Here is a 16,230-nt window from a genome sequence, read left to right as displayed (position 1 = left end):
TGAAGTGAAGCAATACAGTGCACATGTGGCCTGCCTGTCAAAAGTCAATATAGTTACTATGTAGAAGGAAGTTATCTTTAAGGAGTGTTCTCATAAAGATAAGGGATAATGTGAGCATTTACTACATAAAGTAGCACAGTGGTGGGTTTCAATAAAAGGACAACTTTAACATTTGGTCTCAGAGCAGTGGAACTATAATATATTGCTTCAAGTGGTGAGAGCAGTAGAAATAAGATATAATTACAAAGAGCAGCTAATCTATCACACGTGGTGGCAGGATTGGTGCAATCGACTTCTTTAAAAAATACGGGGTGTTGAGGAAATGTTCAACAGGAACTGAAGGGTGCTTTTTTTAAAATGAGGACATTTGACCTGAAGTTCTGCTAAACAAGGATTTATAAGATAAGACAAGCACATTGGAAATCTTTACAGCCGTGTCAAGCTGTCTGCTGATATCCCAAAATGATCAGTTTATCTCTGAGCACCAAACACATCCAACAGGTAAATAATCACTTTTGAAATAATCTGAAAATCTGGGTTTCGCACACCTTGGTGGAATGTGAACTGCAAATCAGGAAACAGTTGTCATATTTGGTTTTTTTTTCTCTGCTGAATTCCTTGACATCAGCTTCTCCTCATTTCAAGACAGCATGTTCATCCTAGATTGGGTTTTTTTATTGATAAGATTTTAAAATGAAGTTCGAGTGTTTGGTAGTGAAAAGAGTTCACTGGCCATTTAAGCTTCTGTGATTTAAATAGCTGCTTCTCTGTGAATAACACTTTTACACAAAAATTGAATAACACTTTCACATTAATGAATATGAACTGGCTAGACAGGTATTATATGGCCAGCAATTTTAATACATCAGGGCACGTAAACGAAACACTAAACCTTCGAATATTTAAGATTATAGACAGCTATACGCAATATTTTCCTTTTATTGGAAGATAATTTTCCAATTAAAGATCTCCCCTTACACTGGATTATGTGAGTAGGAGGCCTATGTTGAGAAGAGGGCTTATCCTTCCGGGTCTACGAAGGTCTATTAACTTTTCCCAGCTACATTTGAGATCTGCTCAGCAAAGCAGGCAGGAAGGAAAGTGTCCTGTAAGTTTGTTTTTTAAATCCCCCAATCACCTAGAGCTCATTTTGGGATAACTTGGAAAACTGTAAGTGTGAGGAGAGGAAGAAGACCCATTTTGCAAGTGGACATCCACTTAAACCACATTGGATAGTACTTACTTCTGAGAAGACATATATAGAACTGCACTGCTAATACTTGTGTCCAAGTCAAGATGACAAAGATTTATTTATATGAAAGTAAGCACCCTTTTAAAGGTGGTCTTCTTTAACGTACAAATTTAGTGTGTTTGATGGGGAGAAGAGTTAAGCAATACACATCTTCCCCTTTGTCTGTTTGATAACACAGAAAATATTCATCTCATTTCCTGTATTTAAAAATTACATTATGTGAGAGCATTAAAAGCAAACAAATCAGGAATCAAAGGGTGGCATTCAGCTGAGTTTTACTCAGAATAGACCCACTGAAATTAATTTCATTAATTTCATTTAAGCTTTCATTAATTTCATTAATTTCAGTAGTTTGGTTCTATCCTGAGTAAAACGTAGCTGAATGTCCTCCTAATAATTTCTTGACAAGAGAAATTATGCATTTTTATTTTGCAAAATCTTTTTGGGAGACACACACACACACACTTCTTTTACTCCAAGAAGTTATGTCCTTGTTCAAATTGGAGCCTTGGCAGTTTGAAAACTAACATGAAGTAGACATGTAATGTTTGCTTAAGCTTTTTTAAATGTCAAAATGAAAAGGTCATAATATTATGTTCAGGTTGCTGAAAATGAGAATAGGGCATTATAAGTGCAGTCAGAAACTAGTTTTCTGTACTTGCAATTTATAAAATGCACTGTAACCTTGCTACTCTGTTTGTTGCCCTTTAAATAGAAAATGTCTTCCTTTCCTGCAATTTCTTGTGCTTTCCATTGCTCCTGTATTGGGCAGACAAATGTTCTGTATTGTACCTACTGGTATTGTCAGGGGTTCAGGAGCAGAGTCACAGGAGAGGGAGGAAACGGAGAGCGAGGGGGAGGAGTCTGAAGGAAATGTCAGCGACGACAGTAGTCCGAGGTCTCTGAGTCTCTCCAGTGACTCGGAGGATTCACAGAAAGGGGCCCCCATGGTCAGGGCAAGGGGAGTGCCCAGGGGGACACCTCGGGAAGAAGGGGCCGGAGGGGACTCAGAGAGTAGCAGCTGGAGATCCGGACCAGCGTCCCCCCCAGAGTGCAGTAGGGGGGAGGAGTCCAAGGCATCGGGATCAGGGAGTGCGCAGGCAGAGGGAGAACGTGAGGCAGGAGTGACCACGCCCTCGTCAGGGAGCGAGGAAACGGTCATCCGGAAAGTTAAACGCGCGCGCGCGCCAAGTTCAAATGTGCAGGAGGGCGGCAAGGTGGGCAGCCCGGGTAAGGAGCCAGGTCCTAAAGCCCGCCGAAGAGAGGGGGAGGAGTCAGAGGGGTCAAGCTCTGCGTCAGAAGAGTCCAGGAGGAATGAGACCCCGGGGGGTAGTAAGACCCAGAGGAAGAGAGAGAGAAGGAAGAGGTGGAGTAAGATTAGAGTCTTGAGCTGGTGCACAGGGGGCGGAGACCCAGACAGAGCTTCGCCGGTCTAAAGTCCAGACGTAGAGCTGGGACGCTGAGACTTGTAAATGGAGACTATTCTTCAATAAAGACTTTGATACTGTACTATCGGCTAGCGTTGGTCCTTGGTGAGCTGGGACCCGGAGCCAGCTCTGACAGTAAGCTCTGTCTCCTTTTTAAAGTTTTGGCACCAAGAACCTCGCCACGTGAGTCGACGCAGCGAGGGCAGAGGAGGGGTGCTTACAGAGCTCACAAAACTCAGGCAAGATGACGACGGAAGAGCAGATAAAAGCCCTGCAAGAAGCGGTGACACAACTCAGCACGGAGGTAATTGCATCCAGGAAGAGAGAGGAGGAAATGGTTACCTCCTGCCGGGATCTCCAGGTCAGGTTGGACGTGCTTTCTAAACAGGGGCAAACGGGATCCAAGGCAGAAGGCATTGGCTTGGGGAGAAGGGGAGGCAGCCTTGTATCGCATTTCGACGGGAGTTTGCAGCAGTACCCCAACTTCAGAGCAGACCTGCTGTTTGCGCTGGATCTACTTGACAAAGACTTTAGAGATGAGAGAGAGAAAGTGGGGTTTATCTTGTCCCATTTGCATGGGGAAGCCAAAACGTGGCTGAGGAATCTATGGAGGGACAATGATCCAGCGCTCCAAGATGCGAAGGCTTTTATTAAAGCAATGGACTCATGTTTTTTATCAAAGGTAGACGTCGATATTGCCAGGAGGGACATACATGGACTTAAACAAGGCAAAGCCAGCGTGAGGCAGTACCATACACGCTTTTTCGGATTGGTTCATGCCCTGGGGTGGGAAAAAGATTCTGCGCCAGTCAGAGACCTCTTTTGGGAGGGGTTGAATGCAGATGTAAAGGCAGAGATCGGAAGGGGGGAGAGACCAAGGAGCACCCAGCAAGTAGTCCAGAGGGCTCTGGAAATCGGGGTGCATCTGGAAGAACGTCCTTGGAACAGGGAAGAAGGGCGTTGGGGAAGGGCACCAGCCAGAGCACCTCCCTTCTTTCCCAGAGAAGCAGCGCGTGCGCACTCCACACCCTCGCAGGGAGGGGGAGAAGAGCCGATGGAGATCGGAGGTGCCAGGGCTCAGTCAGCTAACAGAACCCTAACACCGGGAGCAGCCAAAACGAAGCCTCCTAGAGGGAACAGGAAGTGCTACATCTGCGACAGTGCTCAACACATGGCGAAAGAGTGTCCCCAGAGGCTACACAAGCACACTGCAGCCTCGGCAACAGTCGCAGAAGCAGCTCAATTGAAAACGCAGCAACAGTTAAACGACGGAGTCTGGCTGGAGGAAGAGGCACTGGGGTCCAGCCAGACAAGTCAATGAAACAATCCCCAGCACTTTTGCAACCCACAGACCCCCTCCCACCCAAACCAGTGGTGCAGCTTACAGCGTCTCTCCAATTGCCCAATGGACGCACTGTGGAGGTGCCGATCACCATTGACTCCGGCAGTAACGCTGACTTTATAGGACTGGAATTCATTCAGCAGCACAATATACCACTGCTACCAGCCACACTGCCCCTGAACGTTGTCACGGTGGATGGCAGAGACTTGTTAGGGGGGCAGGTGGTACAACAACCGCAACCAATGGTGATGCGGATTGGAAATCACCGAGAAGTCATCAGCTTTAATGTCACCCACCTGTCGGACACGCCTGTAGTCCTGGGCATGAGTTGGCTGCACAGGCACAGCCCAGCATTGGCGTGGTACCAGCGCCAACTGACCTTCGGCTCCTCCTATTGCGCGGAACATTGCATCCTTCCTAGCCCGGAAGAAGGAGGGGAAGACCCGCAGCTACAATTAGGCACGCTGCAAGCAGTGCCGCGCAAGTACGCAGCGTTTTTGGAGGTTTTCTGGAAGAAGGAAGCGGACAAGCTGCCTCCCCACAGGCCCTATGACTGCAAGATTGACCTCCTGCCAGGAGCGACGCTGCCAGCCGGGAAACTGTATTCCATGTCTGAGGACGAGCTGCAGGAGCTCAAGGAGTTCATAGACCTCAACTTGAAGCGCGGTTTCATCCGGGAGTCGAAGGCAGCGGGAGGCAGTCCTGTATTCTTTGTGAAGAAAAGGGACACGCCCCAAAAGAGGCTTGTAGTTGATTTCAGGCTCTTAAATGCCAAGACCAAGCCCACGGCCTTTCCCATGCCCAAGATAGATGACCTGCTGGCAACGGTGAGGAAAGGACGCGTTTTTACAAAATTGGATCTGCGAGGGGCGTACAACCTGATTCGCATACGGGAAGGAGACGAGTGGAAGACTGCCATGTTCACGCCCCTGGGCACATATGAATACAGAGTTATGCCCTTCGGTTTACAAAATGGCGCCCACTGTTTTCAAGCCTTCATGCATCACGTACTGGCGGGTCTTCTCTACAAGACATGCGTCTGCTTCCTGGACGACATCCTGATATTCTCAGAATCAGAGGAGACCCACGAAGGTGACGTCAAGGAAGTTCTGCAGAGACTGCAGGAGCATCGGCTGTATGCCAAGCTGGAGAAGTGCCAGTTCGACAGGAAGGAGGTGGATTTCCTGGGCTACAAGCTGTCGGACAAGGGGCTTGCCATGGACAGCGCCAAGGTTCGCGCAGTGTTGGACTGGAAGAGCCCGCGCAATCGGAAGGAGGTCCAGCGGTTTGTGGGGTTCGCCAACTTTTACCGCAAGTTCATCAAGGGGTTCGCGATGCAGACGGCGGCCATTACCGACACGCTCAGCTCTAAGAAGAAGAAGTTCATCTGGACGGAGCAAGCGGAGCAGTCCTTTCAGAACCTTAAGCGTCTCTTCTCGTCCGAAGGGCAGCTACTGCATGTGAATCCCAGCAGACCGATGAGGGTTGAAACAGACGCCTCAGACAGAGCCGTGGGCGCCGTACTGTTGCAGGAGGACCCGCATGGGGACTGGAGACCGTGTGCCTTCTACTCCAGGAAGCTCAGCAAGTCGGAGCAGAACTACACCATCTGGGACAGGGAGTTGCTGGCCATTCATGCAGCATTCAAGGCGTGGCGGCACTTCCTCGTCGGGGCCAAACACACAGTGCAGGTTCGCACGGATCATAAGAACCTGGAGTACTGGCGCACGGCAAGGTTCCTGAACCAGCGGCACATCAGATGGGCGGAATTTTTTGCGGATTTCGACTTCAGGATAGAATACATCCCAGGCGACAACAACATCATGGCGGATGCACTGTCCAGAAAGCCGCAATACCTCGAAGAGGCGGCACCAGCAGCGGCCAAGCACATTTTCGCTCCGAAAGCGTGGGCGTGCGCTTCAGCAACCGTGGACTTGGAGGCGGTCCGTCGAGCACTGCAGGAGGACCCCTTCGCACAAGCCAAGATGGAGGAGGTGCACAAGGGCACGGTGAAGGACGACGAGTTCCAAGTACGAGACGGATTGCTCATCCGGAGAGGAGCACTCTATGTACCGGGAGACGACCTCCGGGCGAAAGTACTGCAGCAGTTACACGACGCACCCACCGCCGGGCACTTTGGCAAGGAGAAGACGGCAGAACTAGTTGCCAGAGATTTTTGGTGGCCCAAGATGCGGGGGGAAGTAGCGGAGTACGTCTCGAGGTGCGACACCTGCCAAAGGGCCAAGTCAGTGCACAAACCTCCGGCGGGACTGCTCGAACCGCTGCAGACCCTGAGCGAACCGTGGGAGAGGGTGGCCCTGGACTTTGTCACGGATTTACCCAGCTCAAGGGGTAAAACGGCAGTGCTAGTGGTGGTGGACATGTTCACTAAAATGGCCCACTTCATTCCGTGCGCGAAGGTGGCCACGGCAGAACAGACCGCCAAACTGTTCATAGACCACGTCTTCAGGGTGCACGGACTGCCACGGTCTATCTTGTCCGACAGGGGGCGCCAGTTCATTTCGAGCTTCTGGCAGAAGCTGATGGGTTTCCTGAACGTCAAGATCAACCTAGCGTCGGCGAGACACCCGCAGACCAACGGACAAGCGGAGCGCGTCAACGCCATCATGCAGCAGTACCTGAGATGCTATGCAAATCAACAGCCGACGACATGGGTGGACTACCTGCCGCTCGCTGAGTTCGCTTACAACAACACGAAGCACGTGTCCACAGGGGTGACGCCGTTCTTCGCCAACAACGGGAGGCATCCCAGAACCTTCCCGGGATTAGAGAGACTGGGGGAGGGGGAGCCACAGGCAGCGGAAGTCTTGGCGGCGGAATTGCAGGAAGTCCACGAGCAGCTTAGGAGGCAGTTAGAGCTTGCAAAGCACGCATACAAACTGCAGGCTGACAAGCACAGGAGGGTTGGTGAAGACATACAGGTGGGAGACTGGGTGTGGTTAGCGGCCCACGCAGTGCCGACCAGATCCTTAGCTAAGAAGAAACTCGGACATAAGCAGCTAGGACCTTACCTAGTTGAGGCACAGATCAATCCGGTGGCCTTCCGGTTGACACTTCCGGAAGGATCCAGAATGCACCCAGTATTCCATAGGTCGGTGCTCACGCCCTACAAAGCACCTCACCGATTTCAGGCGCAGGGCACAGCACCAGACCAGTATAGGGAGATTTCCCCAAGGAGGGAGTCGCCAAGAAGGGAACCCATCAACCAGGTCACAGAGATTTTGGACTCGAGATGGGGGGCAGAGGGAGTAGAATATTTTCTCGCAAGGGAAGGTACCCCGGCCAGTGCCAACGGTTGGGTGCCGGACTATGCCCTGGACGAGCCTCTCCTCAAAGAGGAGTTTCATGCCTTGTTCCCACACAGGCCCATGCCAGCCGAGTATTTCGACGACTGGCTTTTCACACCCACGCTTTCTACCAGCACGTTCCAGGGATTCACCTCGGACGAAGAACCAGCATTAGAAACACGTTCACCGGAGGGCTCGCCCTCGGGGTTTGCCTCAGACCGCTCGTTTTGGTGGGACAATCGAGGAGAGGAGAGGTGGCTGAGGGGCCCTTGGCAGGCAACGGACCCAGAGGGGAACGAGGGTGAGAGGGACATGGACGTGATGGGGGAGGACGTTGGGTTCGAGCATGGCGGCACGGAGATGGAAGCAGAGGAGAACGAGGTCGGCGAAGACACGGAGGACGAGCCGGATTTCTCTAACTGGATGCACGCCACGGGGGACGAACTGTATCCACCATTCACCCCCACAACGACGGAGCACCCAGCACCCCCGCCGGAGGAAGGGGAGGGGGGAAAGGGGGGCTTCGAGGGGGGGATGGATGTCAGGGGTTCAGGAGCAGAGTCACAGGAGAGGGAGGAAACGGAGAGCGAGGGGGAGGAGTCTGAAGGAAATGTCAGCGACGACAGTAGTCCGAGGTCTCTGAGTCTCTCCAGTGACTCGGAGGATTCACAGAAAGGGGCCCCCATGGTCAGGGCAAGGGGAGTGCCCAGGGGGACACCTCGGGAAGAAGGGGCCGGAGGGGACTCAGAGAGTAGCAGCTGGAGATCCGGACCAGCGTCCCCCCCAGAGTGCAGTAGGGGGGAGGAGTCCAAGGCATCGGGATCAGGGAGCGCGCAGGCAGAGGGAGAACGTGAGGCAGGAGTGACCACGCCCTCGTCAGGGAGCGAGGAAACGGTCATCCGGAAAGTTAAACGCGCGCGCGCGCGCCAAGTTCAAATGTGCAGGAGGGCGGCAAGGTGGGCAGCCCGGGTAAGGAGCCAGGTCCTAAAGCCCGCCGAAGAGAGGGGGAGGAGTCAGAGGGGTCAAGCTCTGCGTCAGAAGAGTCCAGGAGGAATGAGACCCCGGGGGGTAGTAAGACCCAGAGGAAGAGAGAGAGAAGGAAGAGGTGGAGTAAGATTAGAGTCTTGAGCTGGTGCACAGGGGGCGGAGACCCAGACAGAGCTTCGCCGGTCTAAAGTCCAGACGTAGAGCTGGGACGCTGAGACTTGTAAATGGAGACTATTCTTCAATAAAGACTTTGATACTGTACTATCGGCTAGCGTTGGTCCTTGGTGAGCTGGGACCCGGAGCCAGCTCTGACAGGTATGTTGTGAAATACAACAAATCCTAGATTTTTAGAATGATGTGTATTATTAGGAAGACTTTTCAGTCTAATTTGAAATCTGTTTTCCCCTGAGTACAGTTTGGATAGTGCAGACTTTACTGCAAACAAACCAATTGTCCTCTACCATTATTTAGGAACATCACCCAACCCCCAGTAATGCTCATTGCCAGGCTAGTAAATTCACAGCCTCTATACTAGTACAATAAATAAGGCAGCAGCTTTCACAGGGGAATAACTTGAAACTGCTGGCGATGGATGATAGAACATCAGGTACTGAAGAAGCTGTATCAATATGATGAGTGCAGCAGAAGAAATCCTTCCATTGTTCTTTGTTAAAAGAGAGTAAGTGCTTTTGGAGAATGGAGAAAATGATGAGACAACTTCCATGAGTACAACGCTATGTGTCTGCAGCACCCAGCTTGTGCTTGGGGTTTGTGATCCTACTGTTCTCCCTACTCTTGTCTAAGCAGTAACATAACCCAATGCTGTAGACATGAACATACTTTTCTGTACATGCTTAAGTTCATCCAGATGGCTGCCTACTGGTTATCCTTCTATACCCTATTTCTACTCTTCTAGATGAATAATGTCTTCTACCTGGTACCCAGAGCTATTTCTTTTAGAAAAAGAAGTGCTGGAACTCACAATTAATGGCAATGGCGCCCACTTGAGAGGTGCTGGAACTGAGTTCTGGCAAGTTCTGGCTGACAAAAAGCCTTGCATACCCCTACTGAGGCAGACTCTCCCCTACAATTTCATCAGCAATAGTGTTTAATCAAGCCTTGGGTAAAAAAAGGTAACATTTAATGTTCCGCGGCTATTTAAAAGGTTAAAGGCATTGACTCTTAATAGCTTTATTATACATTAATTTTTCTGTTCTGCTGCTTGTTTTACTCAAAAGCTACAGTGACTAACACGGATAAATTTGAAGTCTGCCTACTTTCAACTCCTACTTCTCCTTGACATATTCAAAATGTATAGTGGCTAAATGTTCCTGGTAATGCTTGTCCCAAGAGTGACAGATGACAAGTGCTACCACTGCCTTAGGCTGCTTGAAGTTATAAAAAGATTCCTTTTAGCTTCATCATTACAAATTCTCCTTTTATTCCAGAGAGCACCATTTGCATAGTCGATCCATCAATAAGTCAAAAGTGCCAAGCTGACACTTAAACTTGCACAGAAGTCCAATTATTGCAATTTTGTCTGAGGCAATGATATGGATTGTATAAATGATGGTGCCATAAATATTCCAATACAAGAATATAAAAGGAATATTTATTATTTATGCCATGTCCAGAGCACAAAATGGCACAATGGCTTTGAGAAGAGGGGCATAGATTTGCTGTGCATTGTCCCACATCTGCAATCCACATGTCAAACAAAATGACAGCAAATGCCCACTTGATTTTAAAGGTGTTTCTCTGAAATAAGTCCTTTGTGTTGCTAAAGCACTTCAATCTTGTCCCTTCACCTCCATTTTGGTTTTGTAGCTGGCAAGGGTTAGCAGCTCATGGTGCTTGTGCTGTTCTGTCAAGACAACCACCTCCCAATAGAGAGGAATGTAGCTTAGCCTAGCTCATGAATGGCTGTAGCTCAATAGCAAAGCATCTATTTTAAATGCAGAATGCCCCAGGTTAAATCCCCTTTATCTTCAGACAGAGTTGAAAATGCTGCTGGTCTGAAACCCTGAAGAGCCACAACCAGTCAGTGCAGACTGTATTGAGCTAGATGGACAAATTATTTGACTCAATATAAGGCAACTTCCTATGTTTGTACTCTAATGCAGTTGGGGCAACATGTTATCACTTAGCATAGTGTTGGTCCACAACAGCTTACACCAGGTGTAGGCAAACTTGGCTCTTCAGATGTTTTGGGACTACAACTCCCATCATCCCTGACCACTGGTCCTGTTAGCTAGGGATGATGGGAGTTGTAGTCCCAAAACATCTGGAGGGCCGAGTTTGCCTATGCCTGGCTTACACCATAATAATGTTTTTGTTGCCAGTCAAAATAGGCAACAGTAACAGGATGGCAAATTGTCTGACCTGCAAGAAGGCAAGTTGTTTTTTTTGTATTCTCTTTGAGAGCCTTGTCCAACTTGATGCCTTCCAGATATTTTGGACTGCAGCTCCCATCAGCTCTAGCCAAACATTTCCAACAGTCAGGGGAGCTGAAGTTCAACACAACTAGAGGACACCAGGTTGGGGAGGACTGATCCATCACAACAAGGGCTTTGGAAACAGGATCGCCAATGGGTTTGCATGAGAGAATGTGATTCCTGAGATTTCTGAGATACCTTGGTCCCAGCTCATTCAGGTCTTTGTCTTCTGCTCATGACTACAGGGTGCTTCTAGACTGTTACCATTTCCAAGTGGCCTTCAATCACAGATCAACCAGTTCAGGTTGTACAATTAAATTTGAGCTCTTGTGTAACAAACCCTCCCCTTAAAAAGAGACTTTTTCTGGTAAGGAAAGTGTTGGGAAAATACACTGGAAAGTGTGGGATAACTCTTGCTTGACACTAATTGTTTAACCTCTTCACACACAAATCAGGGTGAACGTTCAATAAACATTCATCAACTGTGGCACCGTGGTTGCTTAAACGGTTTAGATATAGTGTTCATATCTATTAAAGTTACGTCCACTTTTTGCTTGCATGCTTTTTGCTTACATGACCTTTGTTTTGTTTAAGAATTCTTAAAAATGAACCATCTCAGGATTTAAAAGGCAAGAAAGCAATGCTGTGTGTGGGCTGAAACAGATGGAAAGGACGGAAACAATTTGATTACAATTTAGATCAATAGCCATGTAAATTATACCACTTATATTCATCAATTTTAGCATAAGACTGTAGACATAAAAACTAATCCCAAGGAAAAAGATATATATCAAATGATAAAAGATGTTAACTGTATAATAAAATCTATCCATGATGTCCATTTTATGGGTCTTTTTTGTAATCAGTACTTATTACTGTAGAATAATATGAATGTATTAGCATAAATATTCTGAACATGCAGTTGGAAAAGTGTATAGATTTATACTGGAAGATGGTCAAAAGTATACTGAGGGAAAGGAGACAAGTATTTCACTGCTATGTGCACTCAAGTATTTCTATAATTCTGGGGTGGGTGGAATGTAGTGGTGGATTGTGAAGCCCTGCTGGTTTACACTGGCCAGAGTGGAGGCTGAGGAGGGGTGTGCAGAAGAAGAGTTTGGATTTGATATCCTGCTTTATCACTACCCTAAGGAGTCTCAAAGCGGCTCACAATCTCCTTTCCCTTCCTCCCCCACAACAAACACTCTGTGAGGTGAGTGGGGCTGAGAGACTTCAGAGAAGTGTGACTGGCCCAAGGTCACCCAGCAGCTGCATGTGGAGGAGTGGGGAATCGAACCCGGTTCACCAGATTACGAGTCCACCACTCTTAAGATTTTTCTGGGGTAAATACACATATTCTGTGGACCCACTCACAAAAAAGGTCTGCATATCCTTTGTGTCACATACAAATTTGTGTTCTATTTTCCATGTGGTGTGAAGGGTTCCAAAATAAACCATGGCTGCCCACACTTCCTCCAACCCCCCAACCCCCCAAAAAATCCCCCATGAGGGAATTCTTTGGTTGTCTTTCCTGGGGCTTTAATTGCAGTGTTGCCACACAGGAAAGTGGCAGTGTGAAATACCACTTCTAAGATGATTTGAAGAATGAGAGGATGCATGCAAACACCCCTTGGTCGCCTCAAAATTTAGGCAAGCATGAAAAAAAAAATCCTTACCTCACCATTATAATTTCACCAGGATGCATTTTCCCCCATATTAAATGTTGGAAAACAGTGGAAAAGAGATGGGACAGGTTTTTTTTTTTTTGTACAGTATTACCCAGAACAGTAACTAAATAACAGTCTAAAAAGTTGGATGTGTCATCTTCTCACTGATTGCTTGACAGCTTGCAATGTGTTCCCACCTATACAGTACAAGTTGGAAATATGTTCCAGAATTAATTGCTAAACTAATATTAGCCATTAAAAAGGATAATGTCCTGAAACATTTAATGAGTTAATATAATTGCAACAAAGTAGATTTTGGTTTCTTATTAGATATTGCCTTCCAACTGATGGAACAGATGGATCATTGACTTAGTCCAAATTGCACAATGAGTTAGGAATGCCAGAGAGGAAGACCTGGGCATCCAAATGACAAATATATTTCACTTAACAGTTCAGTTTCGTGACAAAGAGGCCTTTGTGAATGAAAGTGAATGAAAGCAATGACTGCTCTAAGATAATTTTTGTTTCAGCTGTGCCAATACTCAAAAGACTCAAGCACTCTTTTGACATTTGCCTGAACATGCAAGGGTTAAAAGTATGTGGAGTGCATGTTGGGGGTGCACACAAGCCCTGTTCTCTATGTGACCATGTTTGGGAATACTTCTCAGACCTTCATGAATTAGCTGTGAAGGGGATTTCTATGCATTTTCAACTGGAGCAGCTTAGAAGTCTCCATGTGATTGAGAATCCTGATAAGGATTCCTGATTCTGCAGAGGCTTTTCAGCATGTTCAGCTGAACATGCGTAGAAACACCCTTCAGACCTTCGCAGACTCAATTCATGACAGTCTGTATGAATGGAAACTTTGAGAGTGTGGATTGTTTATATGTGCCCCCAACTCTTAACTCCTGTATGTTCAGATGAATGACTGAAGATGTGAGTGGCTGCTTCTCTCTGCTGCTGCCCAGAATGGTGACTGTTGTATAGTCAGCTAGAAAACATTGTTGATGAAGTTGCTGCTGGCAGACCAGTCAAATGATGACTTATGGTAAAATGGCTATGATTTTAGAGCTCAGCCAGTTGGAAATGTCCATCATCAAGAGGTGTGGCTAGAGAGGGGGGTGTAGCTCGGGGACATTTCTAAGAGCCAATCAGAGATGGCTGCATTTTTTAAATCTGTTTATATTGTTTGTACTGTGACATAATTAGTTGTACCCTGAAAGCTTTCAATAAATAAAGGGGTGAGTAAATGGGGAGTTTTGACCCCGAATTCCAAGAAACCAACTTCCTAAAACATTCCTGCTTACTAGTGCACCACATGAACTAAAATGCTTCCTAGAATGTGCTTCCTAGAATATGAAAGACACAGGGCTCCCCTTGGAAGCTCCTTAGAGGTTCTTCAGTGAATCATTATATATATAAAAGATTCCCTCAGAAAAGAAAGCTCTCTTAGTATGTCAAGTACCCTGTTTGCCGCATCATATGCGGGAGAAAGTAGCATAGAGACAGGATAAAAGATATGAAGTAACCACTTGAGAAGGCAAGCTTTCTTTCTTAAAATATTGAATTTTGTGTGTGTAGTAATCATAGTTTTTAGCAGGTTGGTTTTAAATGAGCAGAGAATGCTGCTTTAAATATTCATCCTAATGCTTGATTTCTATCTAAATCTAATTTTGGAGGATAGCTGCTTTATACAACTAGAAAATTTATGGAAATCCTTTATATAAATCAGATGATTTAGATTTTAATCCCATTACAATCAGCGGGAGTTTTTAAATCCCTAACTGTTGTTTCTGGCTTAGTCCCTGAACCCCCAGCTAATTATCCTAAAATATAATATAAAGGTTAGAAAGTCTGGGAAAACATGTATAGGATTTTTAAAAAGTGTAATTTAGGCATATTTAAAATCAAATCTTCCCTGTGGTGTTCAAAATTCATACATTTAAGTACTTCATTCTTGATCCAAAATATATTGGAGATTTGCCTTGAGGGTACTTAATGCTCCTTTGTACATAATGTCTAGATTTTCCTTCTCATCTTCTCAAAGCTTAGAGGCCTTCTTATCTTCTCTGCTTTCATCTTTTCAGACCTTGTTCACATTATGCTGTGGAACATGTTATCCCCTAGTAAACTAATGAAAGAGTATTTTAGTTTGCAACACTTTTTATGAACATGGAGAACTTCTCCCTTGCGATTCCACATTCCTCTTCTATCACAGACTATTAGTGAGTGTTTTGGTGTGGAATATATTAAAACTGGAAAGAAATACAACAGAGAACAAAAGTGTAATACTGATTTTGTTATTTATCTTCGTAGTGCTGATGTAAAGTTAATACCGAGTCAAAATCTATCCATGCTAATTTCTTGGTTACTTTTCCCCACAGATTTCAGCACTCCAGATTTACGATCTCTTCTTCAGAGATTTTACAGTGCTTGTTGACCTTTTGATGGGGAAACAGCCTTTTGTCCTAGTTGAGATCATGATATATTTTTTAAAAAATATTTCTATCCCGCCCTTCCAGTATATCCATATTGTTCAGGATGGCTTACAAGAACAATTAAAATACAAGCCTGTAATAAAATAGAAAATGAACAGTTAGTGTCATATCTTCTATGATGTAATGTTTTTGTGTTGGGGCCACTTTTGGAATCCCCCCAAATAGCTCCTGGATAGGACTTATAGCCACATTCTCTGAGCTTCCTTTCGGCTCAACTATTTTCACCCCTATCTTGTCTTTTAGATACATGGCTGTTTTGAAAAACAGAACAGCTGCTAGAAATTCATCTAATTCTCTTCTCTCTGAGCAACTCTGAACCAAATTAAATTGGAAACAACAGAGAAATATTGTACTCCATTCTGAAGTTCCATAGCTCCTCTTGGGACTCATTCACACAAAACATGTTTTCTGTAAAGGGACAATTTAATTTTGCAATGATTCCCCTGACAGAATTCTTATAAAATGGACTGTAGTAAGAGTATATAGCTAGGAAGCTGTGCACCATTAATTCTAGGAAGGAAAGTAAAATATATGTTCTAGGGAATTTTACTATGTAATTTTCATAGTAATTTCATAGTAATTTTCATGAGATTTTCTCATATTGTATGGGAGCTCTGTCTTGAGAATTATCATAGGAGTGATTTTTTTAACGGTGGCAGTGTTTGCTTTTGAGAAAAATAAATGTTTTTATGTATAACCCTGTGCATTTGTCATCAAAATCCACTTACAGTATTTATTTGAAATAAATTACAAGAATAACTGCTGTATTGTAAAGAGTTGATCAAAAGCAAGCCAATGGGGCACATCAAAGGAGGCATATGCCATATATTCAATGGGCCCTGTCTCATTAAGGGCTTAAGGAAGGCATGAATTTATGCCTGGTCTACTATAAATAAGGCTTTGTTTCATGGATGTTGCTTCATTCCATGTAACAGATGACTTTCTGCAACACGTAAATTATTTCAGTAGGCCACCTCTCCTGGGATAACTGCTTTAGCACAATCCCTTACCCTAGGGCTTCTGATTCCCTCTCTTCAACACTTGTTATCAAGAGTAAATCTAGGGCTGCCATATGTCCAGATTATCCTGGACATTACCAATTACAAAGGCGGCACATTGTCCTGGTTCTTAGGCAAGTCAATCGAAAAATCTCAATCTTGGGGGTTTCCTAAAAAAAGCAACCCTAAATCCCAAATCCTCAGATTCCCCCAGAGTCACCTCAGGGGTGTTGGGGAGACCATCAGTAAAAGGGCATATGGATGCCCTGGTTCCCGGCTGTTGGCATGGACAGGCTTAAGTCTGGGAACCCTGTGC

The sequence above is a fragment of the Podarcis tiliguerta genome (genome assembly GCF_965153285.1).
Source record: "Podarcis tiliguerta genome assembly, chromosome: 7".
In the NCBI taxonomy this organism is placed as follows: Eukaryota; Metazoa; Chordata; class Lepidosauria; order Squamata; family Lacertidae; genus Podarcis; species Podarcis tiliguerta.
The sequence above is the reverse complement of the archived record's forward strand: the minus strand, read 5'-3'. Positions refer to the sequence as shown.